Below are 13,652 nucleotides of genomic sequence, written 5' to 3' on the forward strand. Positions count from 1 at the left end.
GGAGATGCTGGCAATTGTTCACGGATGTGAAAGATTTCGTGACTATCTTTTCGGGCAGCCCGAAGTTGTGGTAGAATCGGATCACAAGCCACTGGAAATGATATTTAAGAAGCAGTTATGCCAATGTCCTCTAAGGCTTCAGCGCATGCGCCTCAGCCTGCAGAGGTACCCGATAGTCGTCAAATACACACCCGGAAAACAACTATTTGTTGCTGACGCTTTATCGCGGTCCCCGAGCAAAGCACTATTGCAAGAACAGTGCCTGAATTATCAGTTGAACACCATTGCTTACCGGCAGGTTTCAGACAGGCGGCTGAGCCAAGTTCTACATGAGACCGACCAGGACCCGGTGATGGTGAAACTTCGACACTACGCAAGCACACAGTGGCCGGAGAGCAAAGCTGACGTCAGCAGCGAGCTACGTTGCTACTGGAGCTTCCGCGACGAGCTGCATACGCAAGATGGCCTCGTGTTCAGAAGCAACCGCCTCATCATTCCTGCCAAGATGCGCAGCGAAGTTCTTGCTTGCCTTCATGCGGCGCATGGGGGAGCAGAAAAAATGAAGGCACGTGCTCGAACTGTACTTTTTTGGCCTTCTATAAACAGCGACCTAGAAGTTGCTCGACGCTGTGAGACCTGCCAGAAGCACAAGCCACGAAATCTGCGCATGCCATTGATCAACCATGAAATTCCAAGCCTACCCTGGGAATTTGTGGGAGCCGACATATGCTATCACAATGGCACCGAGTACTTGGTGGTTGTTGACTTTTATTCTTTCTTTTTCGAAATCAGGCCTGTGAAGACGACAGCCGACAAGGTGATTGCTGCTTTCGCAGACATATTCGCCACTCATGGCTTCCCGCAGCGCCTATGCACGGACAATGGACCGCCATTCAGCAGCCAGAGCTTTCGTGAATTTGTCGGTAAGATTGGCTTGCACCATGTTCGTTCCAGTCCGTATCACCCTCGATCAAACGTAATGGCTGAACGTGCTGTGCAAGAAGCCAAAAAATTGCTGAAGAGGTATCGGTACGGCACAGTGGATTTTTGTGCTGCATTGCTGGAGTGGAGAAACACGCCTCGCGATTCCTATTTGAAATCTCCCATGCAGAGACTCATGGGCCGGCAGGCGAGGGCGCTGCTACCAGTCACAGAAACCCACCTGCGACCGCAGACCATACCCCCTGAGGAGGTTCAACGGCGGCTCCACGACATCAGAAGTAGACAACGTTCCTTCTACAACAGAGGTACTAGGCCGCTACCAGGAATTCTCGATGGCTCCCGCGTCACAGTGTACAACGTGCCATCAAAGACCTGGTCCCCTGCTACGGTTGTCAAGCCTGCCAACACTCCGAGAGCCTACATTGTCGAGACCGAAGATGGGCTCCAGTTGCAGCGCACCAGAGAACATCTCCGTCTGGCCCCCGCTCCACTGGTGCCTCCCACACAAGAACATCAAGCCGACGTGGGCCCCACAGAGCCACAACTGCGCAGAAGCGAACGTAACCGCCGGTCACCTCGAAGATACCCAATGCCGGAACATTAGCTTTTTTGTTTAATAAAAAGGGAGATGTGACGTAATGCAGTCATGCACACGCGCGCTCGGTTGGCGGCAACGCCCCCTGTGATAGGATGTATATATAAGAGCGCGTTTTCGTTCAATAAACATTCCTTTGACGCACTCGACCCCGTGCAAGCCACACATGCGGTCGGGCCTTTAGCAGCTGATCGTTCATCGTCGCTGTCACTCTCGGTGCTTTCACAGCCTTCTACGCCCAGTGAAATATCCTCGTCGTCAAGATAGTTTCTTTCAACATCACTGCTGAAAACAATCTGAAGAATTGCCTCCGCCGAACGACTTCGGCCACTCCGTGTCACCATGTTTACAATTAGAGAGACGTCTGGGCGCCCGGAGAACATTTTGCCCTCAAACCGGTCAACAAGCAAATCGCTTGCAGTGTGCTGCCACTTATCAACAAACGTACAAAAACAAGCGGCGCAGCGCTGGCCATGAAATCAACTGGTGAACATGCCCGTGAAGGACGGCGTTGGGAGCGTTCGCTCCACGAAAGGCGTGGAGCGGACGCGTCCTCGAATGACTGAAACGTCGCTCGCACGATTCATAACAGCGCTTCCCTGACAAAGGATAGACAACTTGAGATTGCTAACTTATAGAAGAACACATCGCGAGCCCGCGCGACCTCCCGCGTACAATCTTATGTGTTTACAGCACCGCAAAAAACACTGACGAATGCTATATGCAAGTAAAACAGCGTGAGTTTCAACTGAAAGTGTCAGACGATAACATTTAACTAACCTACGTGGCTACAGAAAGCCTCGCGAAGGTGAAATGTGTACGCTGTGTGCCATCATTAACAGCCGAACAAGTGAGCGACTGCGTAGTGCTGCCACTTTGTCGTCTACTAATCTTCCTCGATTGGATGCTCCTGAATTCCGCTTGGCGGCGCGACAGTCGATGGGCATTGCGAATACATGAACGCCTCCGTGTGTTATCGCTAATTCTAAGCAGGTCACACACGCAACACAAATTGTGGTGAACATTCTGAGACCTTACGCGAGCACCTGAGATGACGCTAGAACGTTTGATGCCACATGCACGAAGAGCTGACTCGTTTCACTCGCAGATTTCGACGACCGACGACCCTGCTTGGCGTTGTCGTCGTAGTGCAGGTGTTTAGTCCTGCTAGGCACATGGCCACCCAACAGAGTGTTCGATATTTCCCACTTTGGCTACTTCATTCGTTACTGTCACAGCCACGTGCCAACAAACGCTAAAGTGCAAGCCTTAAAAGAGAACAGCAGTAGCCGCTCGAACTTCCATAATTAACGTCGCGTTATTCTGCATTGTCTGGCAATGTCCTGTTTTACGAGATTTTACTGAACATTGGAGAAGAACATCGTAGTCGGCAAACTTCAAGACCATCACAAGTGTGAATCACAGTGATGAAGCAAAGTTGTGAACACATGCCTTACAGCGGAATTGGTAAGAAACAGTGCCGGTCAATGCGCATTCGTATTAATGCAGATCAGAAGTAGTTTCTGTGGACCGGGGAGATATACTATTCTGAATGTAAAACTTTTGTTTTGCGCAGCTGTTTTCATATAATCACTCGTTTTAATTTAAATGTAGAACTTGGCGACTTGGTAATCTATGCTAACGTAGAAATTGCGCGAAAACACAGCATGGACGAGAAAAAAAAAACACGAGACGTGCGCATACAAGTTGCTAGTCTATGCCCGTGTGGTGTTCCTTTCTTGTCCTTGTTATTTTTTCGCGCAGTTTGTAGCTCCGTGCAGCTGCACTCCAGCGGTCACCTTGTTATAACTGAATCTTCGTTTTCCAGAATATTACCATGCATTATGTGACAAAAGGCTGTGATGTTGAGAAGCGTCCTGTTGTTCTTCTCTTGGGCATGGATTTCTCGATTTTTGGTACATCTGGAACAGGCAGATCCCAACGCTTGCAGATGATTTCTGGTATGTACTCCTGTGGCAAGCTTATGAACGTAGTGATATATTGCATCTCGTGGTACAACATTAACACGTGATGCCAAATGGAGAGCGTTAAGTCGCTCATGTGAACTCGGAATTAACGTTCTTTTACCTAAAAGCTGGGACACAAAAAAATACTGGGAGGACGCTTGAGTTGAGCCTTGAAGTGTATCACGCGACAGCGTGGTACACTTCAAGGCCCTCGTTCTCATCGCTATCTCGCTATCGTTCTCATCGCTATCATCGCGCCTCGTTCTCATCGCTATCTCATTGGCTAGCCGGGCTTCACTTCTCGGTGAACACCTCAAGTGTGCCATGAGTAAAGAAACGCCTGTGCACGCAACATTGACCGATTCAAACTCTCCAAGAAATGCAAGCCTACTGCAAGCGCAATTGCGCAGTCCCCAGTACGCCATAATTCATGATATTGCGAGTCGGCGAAGTACCCCGCTACGCGTCCGTAAGGCAATACGCTGTCCTGCGCAGCTGCGCACTTTGTCGATGCTCATGCTACTGCTCATATATTTAATTATGCCTGAGCACTTTGTAATGGGTGGACTGTTAAACCACCCATTAGTTGCGCAATTATCATGGTGTAAAGCCAGGTGCGATTCTGCGTTTGGGCCACGCGATATTGCATGTGTTAACACGGCCCTTCGTACTACATGACGCCTGTATCGGTTTTTATTTTTCGAAACCGTTTCAAGCAGTGGCGTAGCTCTCCGGTAGAACACATGACAGCTCCGCACAAGGCCTGGGTTCTATTGCGGCTCCAGGCAGTTATTTTTTTTTTGCGTTCCTTGCACTTTATCGCTCACAACCAACGCCGAAACTGCCTCCTACACCGACTGCGACACCGGAATTTCTGCGACACGGGCTCTTCAACGCTCGTTAATACAGGGCACAATGAGCATAGTTTCCCAGACCAGACTCGTTGGCAATGGCTTACCTGCCTTTTCAATGCCGCGTTCGTTCGCAAATTCACAGCTCATTTGCCACACACACCAACCCAATCATCACTGCTTGTTTAGCGCTTTGTTCTCGTATGTTCGTGCCATTGTTAGGGCGTTCTACAGGGTGGTCTGAAAAGTTCTCGGCCTGATGTAGAAAAAAGCGTTTTGAACCTTCAAAATTATCTTTATTTTTCAACATAGTCTCCTCTCAACTCTACACACTTGGTCCATCGATATTCCAGAGCCAGGATTCCGTCCTTAAAATGACTCTGTGGAAGTCCTGAAAAGTACTCATGCACAGCAGCAATCGCTTCTTCATTTGATGAAAAACGTTGCCCACCAAGAAAGATTTTGAGTTTTGGGAACAGGTGGTAGTCCGACGGGGCCAAGTCAGGAGAATAGGGTGGGTGCTCCAACAATTCGTACTTCAAATCGTGAAATTTAGCCATTGGAACATGTCCTTTGTGAACCGGTGCATTGTCCTGATGAAAGATGATTTTCTTCTTCTGCAAACCTGGTCTTTCCTCACAAATTTTCTGATTCGATTGAGTCAAAAGGTCAAAATAATACTCCCCAGTTATGGTTTTAGCCTTTTCAAGATAATCCACAAGCAGAATGCCTTTAGCGTCCCCAAAAACAGAGGCCATCACCTTTCCTGCGGAGGGAACTGAGTTGGCTTTCTTTGGTGCAGAGGACCCGGCTTCAGTCCACTGCTTTGATTGTTGTTTCGATTCCGGTGTGTAATGGTGAATCCAAGTTTCATCCATTGTTATAAATCTGCGCAAAAAGTCCGCTGGATTTTTTTTATACAGCTCCAAAGCACGCTGTGACATCGTCATGCGGTTGCGTTTTTGCTCAGGAGTAAGGATCGCGGCACCCATATTGCACAGAGCTTGTTCATGTGTAATTCTTCACGCAAAATGTGACATACACGTTCCACTGAGATGCCGACCGCCTCGGCAGTTTCACGCAACTTCACTCTCCTGTCTTCCAAAACCATATCGTGCACGCGGTCAATCAATTCAGGAGTTGTTGCACTTTTTGGGCGCCCTTCCCGCGGGTCGTCTTCAATGCTCTCTCTCCCCCGCTTAAACTCAGCAGCCCATTTCTTGACTGTGGAGTATGAAGGTGGATCTTGCTTGTAAACTTTACCAAACCTTTGGTGAATTTCATTCGGAGATAAACCTTCTTTTACAAAGAACTTTATCACCGCACGGTACTCAAGCTTCTCCATGCCTTCCGGTGCTTCACACTACACCCACTGTGATCGACTATCAAAGCCAAACTACTAATCGGCACTAGATGGCGTTTCATCTGAGACTTGCAGAGACTTGTATGAACATGCACGTGAGTGCTACAAGTTCTCACTCGCGTAATTCTTATTGAGGCCGAGAACTTTTCAGACCACCTTCTCGTCACATCGTCACATCGTCGCCCTAAACGCATGGGTCTTCAATTTCTCGCTGGTCATAATGGCGATAACATGTCGCCGCGTTCCCCGCTCGCCCTGTCAGAATTAACGGCCAGGCTAGATGGAAGATACGACGCGCGTAGCGTCCCTCTTCGCGTTCCACGACGCGAGGTCGGTAGCATGCCCAATGAACGCCAACGGAACGCGATCGTGCAAGTGCTCCGGCTTCGCATCGCCTCATGGTCCCCTTTAGCGGGAGATGGTGTAATTTTTTCTATGTATGCGTGTATATATACAAATACAACACAAAAATTACGGGGAGATTTCAGACCCCCCCTCTCCCCCACTCCTGGCCACCCCAGTGATCTCCAGTGTACAACTAATCTACGATTTTACAAGGCGCCACAAAGTCTTTCAGTCCTGCTTGGACAAATTTGAAGGCAGTTTTATATTGTCACTTGTGCAATGCATTTCACGGAATACCAGGCCACTGAGTCGAGAGGTAAACGTGAAGCAGAGTTTAACCAGAGATATTGTTGTGTTGTTGCCTCTGTTTTGTAGAGGAAGGGACCGTGGGCATTGCGGCAGTCTGGCCTTAGGGCGGGCACGCGGACTGCCCCGCAGCTGTCGTACGAGAGAAAGAGAGGGGTGGGTATAATGAAGGAGTCTTTATAGACCTCGCAATCTCTATGGACGGCCCAATCCAGATGCACGAAAGAAACACAGGTTGCACCACGCCGGCGCGCGTGAGTAGTTATCAGTCAACTAGTTGGCTCCGTTGGGACGGATATTCAATCCTCATACCTCTTTAATGTGAGGCAAATACTCGACTCGTCACAGGTCTCCGAAAGTTATGACGTAGTTATGACGCCATCATGACAGCACATGAAAACTTCATCAAATGATATCGCTGCGTGGTCAAAGTTGGGCTGATGAAGGAGGAATTGCAAAACCACGTGTACTGCTGAAAGCTTCTAGCGCCACCGTTAGCGGAGGCAGGGCAAAACCACATTAGGTGCACAAAGCTTTCAGGAGGTGGGGGAGCTGGATCAATGCAATCAAATGAGAGAAAAAGAAAAGAAAAGGATGTATTCCGCCCTCGAGTCGTCTTAAGAGGATGGATAAGGGACCGTGTGGCGTTTTCGTCATTCCTGTGCAAGAATACGTCTTTAGCGCAAATCCTTCGCTGATGCATCGTCACCGTAAGAGAACGTCATAAGATCTCACTAATGCCAGTTGCGATAGCTATTTACGTCGTCGGTAACTCGGTATGTTAGTTTTATTACATTAATGAACAAACTATGATTTATATAACGTTGTCTATATTTACAGATAACGTTACAGCTGTGACTGAACCTAGTCGTAGTATGTGCCTCGCTACACTCCTTGATCGCTGGATTCAAGCACTGTTCCATCACTCACTGTTAGACTTCCTGCTAGGAGCAAATTTGTATGTCTATTTATGACACCGCGTATGCTATGCCCAAGGGCAGACTTAATAAAAAAAAGAAACACTTTAGTTTGCAGTAGTGCGTGAACGCATTTCTTTCATGATTTGATGACAAAGCAGTCGGACGAAATAAGACGGTGACGTTCACAGTGGCAGGACGCTGCTGTTGCATCGCGTAACCGCAGTGGGGCAGGAGATACGTTGAATGTGTTCCCGTTTCGTTGTAAAGGATCGGTGACAGTGCAGCTTTATTTTAAAATTTTATTCGCAATAAAGGGCATAAGATCAGACTCTACGTCTAATAATGTAAACAGATTGCTAAGGTTTAGGCTAGAGCTGTGCACGGGCCGTATTTCCAAGACCGAGCCCGGCCCGGGCCCGCTGACGTTGTCGAAGGCCCGCCCGAGCCCGACGGCAAAGGGCTGCGAGCCCGCCCGGCCCGGCCCGACGTACGAAATCACAATCCCGGGCCCGGCCCGGCCCGGCCCGGCTTTTTGAAGGTTCGTTGCGAAAAGAAAACATTGTTTTCCGGTAATTTGGCATTTTATTGAGCATATCAAATATGATCAAACGACACACGACGAACAGTCTCTATTACACAGATTACAAAATACAAGTAGATGGCCTCATGCCAGCAACAATGGAGTTCGCTCGCCAAAGCCGTCACGTGTATGGGGTATGCCCATGCAAGCGTCAGCTTGCACGAAGGCGATCTACGTCGGGTCGCTCGCAGCTGTCGCGTGCATTTTCACTCATATGGGATTTGGCCTTAAATATAACGCGAACTGTCGCGTGGCGCCTTCACTAGCTCAGGTGGTGTTACTTTTCTGTTTGTCGGAGTGCAGCAGAGGCCGTGCTTTACCTGCTCCCCTTTTGTTTAAAGTAGTGAATGGAAAGGAAAAACGGTAAAGGACGGTCGCGGAAAAGGCGCTGTATGCGTGCTGGAAAACAATTCCCGCTCATTCGCTATATTTCCGGCTTGAGTCGGGCTTTGCGCCGAGCCCGAGCCCGGCCCGATAAAACTCCAAGTAGCCCGAGCCCGGCCTGGGCCCGAGGTGAAAACACGTCGGCCCGCCCGAGCCCGGCCCGCGGGCCGGGTCGGGCTCGGGCTTTCGGGCTACCCGGAGCCCATGCACACCTCTAGTTTAGGCATACTTATTTGAAAAATGCTAAATCAACGAAGAAGCACGCGAAAAAAATTTAAATTTCTCTTGCTCATCTCAAATTCAATTGGCAGCGTTGTAGCGCCGGATCTACGCGGCTACGGCAATACTTCACGACCAAAGGACAGCGCGCAGTACCTGATGGCGAACCTCATTGAGGATGTCAAAGGACTACTTGACAAAATAAGTGAGTACGCCTGTATAATATACTATATTGTTGGAGCGCATCAGCCGCGGATAAGCATAGGTAAAATGCGAAAGATTGACGACACCTGGTTAGCCTTTGATGATTGATGAGTAACGCGGGAGACGAATTACAGCTCATGATTACTGAACTGGATACGGAAAGCAGAAGACTAGGTCTGAAAACTAATATGCATAAAACTAAAGTAATGTGGAACAATCTTGGCAGAGAACAGCGCTTTGCGATAGGTGGCGAGACACTGGAAGTTGTAAAGGAGTACGTCTACTTAGGACAGGTAGTAACCGCGGAACCGAACCATGAGAGTGAAATAACTAGAAGAATACGGATGGAATGGGGCTCATTCGTCAAGCATTATCAAATCATGAATGGTAATCTACCACTATCCCTCAAGAGGAAGGTATATAACAGCTGCATCTTATCGGTACTTACCTACGTAGCAGAAACCTGGAGACTTACAAAGAGGGTTCAACTTAAATTGAGGACGACGCAGCGAGCGATGGAAAGGAAAATGATAGGTGTAACCTTAAGAGACAGGAAGAGAGCAGAGTGGGTCAGGGAACAAACGGGGGTTAAGGATATCATAGTTGAAATCAAGAAGAAGAAATGGATATGGGCCGGGCACGTAGCACGTCGGCAGGATAACCGGTGGTCATTAAGGGTAACGACTGGATTCCAAGAGATGGCAAACGCGTGAGGGGGAGACAGAAAATTAGGTGGGTAGATGAGATTAAGAAGTTTGTAGGTATAACGTGGCAGCAGAAAGCACAGGACCGGGTTGATTGGCGGAACATGGGAGAGGCCTTTGCCCTGCAGTGGGCGCAGACAGGCTGCTGCTGCTGATGATGATGATGGTTAGCCTTTCGCGAGGAAGCTACTCCTGCTTTGTGCCCCGTCATGGCAGGCAGACGGAGCGATACGATTCCAAGATTCTGCATGAAATAAGGGACCATGATTATAAGCAGTAGTTAAAAAATACTGTAATCTCTCTGCTACAGCTTCCAGTAAATAATTAGTTGCCTGAGTTGCATTAGTCCTTTGCCTTTTAAAGTTGGTCCCATTAATACTCGTTTTTTCATAGGTTCACTTGAACAGTTGATTAATGCATAAATGCATGGCGCCGAGCGTTTTGTTTGGATGCAAATACCGCTGTCACATTTTGCTGAGAAAAGTTGTTAAGTGGCAGCTTTCCTGAAAGCTTTGAGTAATGTACAACTAGTACACCTTGTTAGCTCACCACTATGCTACCGCCACCTCTATATGGTGTTGTTATTATGGTCACCACGTTTTTGTGGCTCTGAGAAGAACACATCATTATTGATGTAAAACAGCTGCAAAATATCAAAAGATAGCGGCCCGGCTTTTGTCGGAAATTCTAAGCTTTGGCAACATTCTGCGATGCTATATTTCACCTCCGCGAGAATACGCTATGTACCCTGTTTTGACGCAAGATGAATGTTTTTGTAGCGTTTTAAAAACGAGAACAAATCAGTTAGCATTCCTCATAGCATAGTTTTCGTTTCGCGTACGCCGCACCTCACCGGCGAGACGGACTCACGTTTCAGCAAATGAGCAGTAGCTGGATTACGTGCTTGACCCATAGAAGCCCATGTGTCAAGAAGTTGGCGGCACATTGCCACCGTCGCCATCTACGTATCGCGGGGACAACTGACAGCAAGCAAAAATTTAAAAAAGTAAATAAAATAAAACATGATGTCGCAACCGGAAGTGGTAGCGACGTCGCTCATTTGCACTACGTGGCGAGTAATTAAATTTTCTTTTATTGGCTTACCTTTTACATGCGTTTGATAACTATACGACTTTATTTCGTCTTTATGGGTCGGCAATTGCGCGTGAAAGAGGAGAGGAACATCTTGCTCCCAAAGTAGTGTACTTCAGGAACTCCAGAATACTTTGCAGATGAAGAAATTGTGATACAACGGCTCACGAGCACAATATCACAAAAGTTAGTACTCACGTTGCCCAATGCAGGAAAACCACTGGAGCGACACAGCAGCCTTGGAAGTATCGCTTTGAAAACCTTACAGTTTCCTCGCTTCGCGTGCCGCACTCACTTTTATGAAAGGCGAGGGCACGTCGACCGTTCGCCAGCGAAAGCAGTCTGCAGTCACGGGAGCGGTTATCTGCACATTCTGTGAGTTATTTAAGCTTCTTTGAAATGTCGCGCCAGTAAACTACGCATAAGAAAATCAATAACTTGCAGGAGATGCGCACCAAACAACCGTGCAAAAGTGAGCGATGCCTCGTTGACCCGACAATACGCCGACTAAACACAAGACCAACATACCAGACTGCCTGCATACCCCCCGCATAAATATGGCGAATGCCCCCGCCCCCAAATAAAAATAGAAAGAAAGAAAAAGATGTAATCAACTATTTAGCCAGGTGTCAGATAAACCGTAAAGTAAATTTCTAGCTTACTTTGGTATATTTAAAGTAAGAATATTCGAAAGAAAATTGCATTGAGTTTTTGGTTTTCGTTATTCGTTCCCTCCTCACCTAGTCACGCTTCAATCGTACGGCGTGCGTTGATGTCCATGGCAATAGGTTTTCGGCCACTTTCCGTTCCATGTTTCGCGACCGATATAATTTGATCTTGCATATAGCACCAAGTGGCGAATGCCACCAGTTTCACATATTGGCGCTCGTAGAAACCACAGCAAACCTGTAACAGTTACATGGGAGGAATCTGTGCATACGTGAGCGTTTTCTTCCTTTGTCATGATATTCAATATATAAAGAGCTGGTAACTTGCACAGTATACTGCGGAAAGTACAACGCTTTCTGTCTCTTCTTTGCACCCCTCTACGTTTTCGTTGGTTGTGTGCGCTGTATTCTTCCCAGTTAATAACCAAGGATTTTCAACATATTACATTGAACGAATTACACCTTTAATGTTTTTGTGCGTCACAAAAACACTGCATTAGAATTAAGAACTTAACAAAATAAATACATTATCTTAACTCATCGGGTGTTCCTCTTTATTGCCCTTTCTACAAGGTCTCCTCAACGTATGACCTCGGGGAAGCACAACAAAAGTCAGCCGCATATTATATAATTACTGATAATTTAAATGAAAAGTATAGTTTTCTCTGCTAGGCCTGCAATTTACGACAGCACGAAAATAGAGCGCGGTGGAATTTACATTGCCACAGCATTTCCCCAAAATATACGACGTTATACCATATCGAGTGCGATTCGTGCGCTCAGAAATGTCATACGTACGTAAGCGTCTATTTCTTCTTTAAAATCTCGGAAGGCAGCGGCAATAGTTTAAAGGATATTGGTGGTCTGGCCTGGAAATACGTGACTTTGCCGTGCGTTTTGCACACTGTACAAGACCGTATACACAAAGAACATTGCACTATAACCGCCTACTTCAATAAGAAAAGCATGGCAACAGCTAATAAAATCTGTATGCTCCGCAAATCGTTCTGTGTACGGTAAGCTGAAACGGCTCTGCCCAGTTTCGCGTCGTTTGGTATGCAACATGAGAACGCGAAAATCAGAAGGAAGATCGCACACTGGAACGTCAAAAATTATGAGCAACCTCGCTAAGTTAAATGTGCAGCGAAGTTAACTCAAGAAAATTGCTGCCGCTAACAAAATTACTGATATAAATTGGCGAATGGATCTTAGTCAGGCAGAGTTAATCTAACTTTAGTCTTTTCAGCCAAGACAGTCTACGTCTACATATTCTTTAACAAATTCAATTTTCACGTCTTTTTTGCACGTGTGCCCAAGATCCTCAACACAAGAAAAATGTCGTACTTGTCGGGCATGACTGGGGTGGCATGATCGCCTTCTGCTTCGCAACGGTAGTACGAAAAGATGATCGACAAGATGGTAATCATCAATGGCGTGCATCCTCTCGCTTACACGAAGCAGCTTTTCCGAAGTCTCAATCAGATGAGGATGTCCTGGTAAGAGCACACTTCATATGTGCGAGCTGTTGGAAGGAGTTTACCTATGACCGCGGTTTATTAGTTGCGAATGCAGCGAAATTGTGACGTGTACTGCGCAATCTAACTAATTTCTGTACCGCACAATGTAGTTAAGTGATACCTGCATAGTGCACATTACGCATGATCAAAGCTGCGGCAGATGCTTGCATAGCGAACTTAACAACCAAGCACCCTCTAATGAAAGTGGTAGCATGGTTTTCTTTTCTTTTTTTTTTGGATACGTGAGATGATGATTCCAACGTGTAGCACGCAATGCGTATAGTTAGAACTTTTTTTTATCGATAGCAGAACAGAACTGCGGTGGTGACTTCGACTACAAAAAAAAATAAAAACAAAAAACCACGAAATAATAAACGCTAAACAAAATGAAAATAAAGAAAGCTGAGCCGGTCCAGAATTCGGAGAAAAATTAGGCAACTATACACTGTAAAGCAGCACTGGAAATTTCTAGCAAATACTGTTACGAATTTCGACCTAACCCTTGCGTATAGTGCTTCGCGGAATTTGTTTTATACTCGTCGGCGTTTTCACTTTCGTAGCGCAATAAGCACCTGTCGTGGGTGATCCACTGACGTCTTTATTTAGCCCATTGCACGCGTTTGTACTTGCATGAGAGGTCTCAATAAGATAACTATAACACAAGCGTGCAACCGCTTTTCTTACACGAGAAACATAATTCGCTAAACCACCGGTGTTGCGGTAAGCCCGTTTGCATGCAATTCGCAAGCTTTTCTCGCCGGTGGTCGTCGAGTGGACTGAGGGACTTGTAAATGTTAAACTTAAACTACGTTTAGACTTCTCATGGGCCATACCAATGATATCTGACCATCCTTTGTCATATTGAAATTCTCCCAAACCCATGCCGAACACTCATATTAAGATATGAGTTGGACAGTCCAAGCGAAGCTTCAAGTTTGAAATTTTCAAATGACCGCCCATTTGCGCGATATAAATGCACAATTTTTTGAATTGCT

The 13,652-nt window shown here is 46.9% G+C and overlaps 1 protein-coding gene and 1 long non-coding RNA gene across 3 annotated transcripts in view; both read left to right on the top strand.

Annotated features, from left to right (window-relative positions):
• LOC119374029 (AB hydrolase superfamily protein YfhM-like) overlaps positions 1-13,652 on the top strand; it is a 175,597-nt gene that overhangs the window by 83,739 nt on the left and 78,206 nt on the right.
• Positions 1-13,652, top strand: part of LOC119375548 (uncharacterized) — a 40,905-nt gene that overhangs the window by 22,127 nt on the left and 5,126 nt on the right. For all 3 annotated transcript variants that reach the window (XR_007414408.1, XR_007414407.1, XR_007414406.1), the window contains 3 exons: positions 3,366-3,498; positions 8,565-8,677; positions 12,458-12,636. This is a non-coding gene — a long non-coding RNA (uncharacterized LOC119375548). The remainder of the gene's footprint in view (positions 1-3,365; positions 3,499-8,564; positions 8,678-12,457; positions 12,637-13,652) is intronic.

Source organism: Rhipicephalus sanguineus, chromosome 11 (genome assembly GCF_013339695.2).
Source record: "Rhipicephalus sanguineus isolate Rsan-2018 chromosome 11, BIME_Rsan_1.4, whole genome shotgun sequence".
Lineage (NCBI taxonomy): Eukaryota > Metazoa > Arthropoda > Arachnida > Ixodida > Ixodidae > Rhipicephalus > Rhipicephalus sanguineus.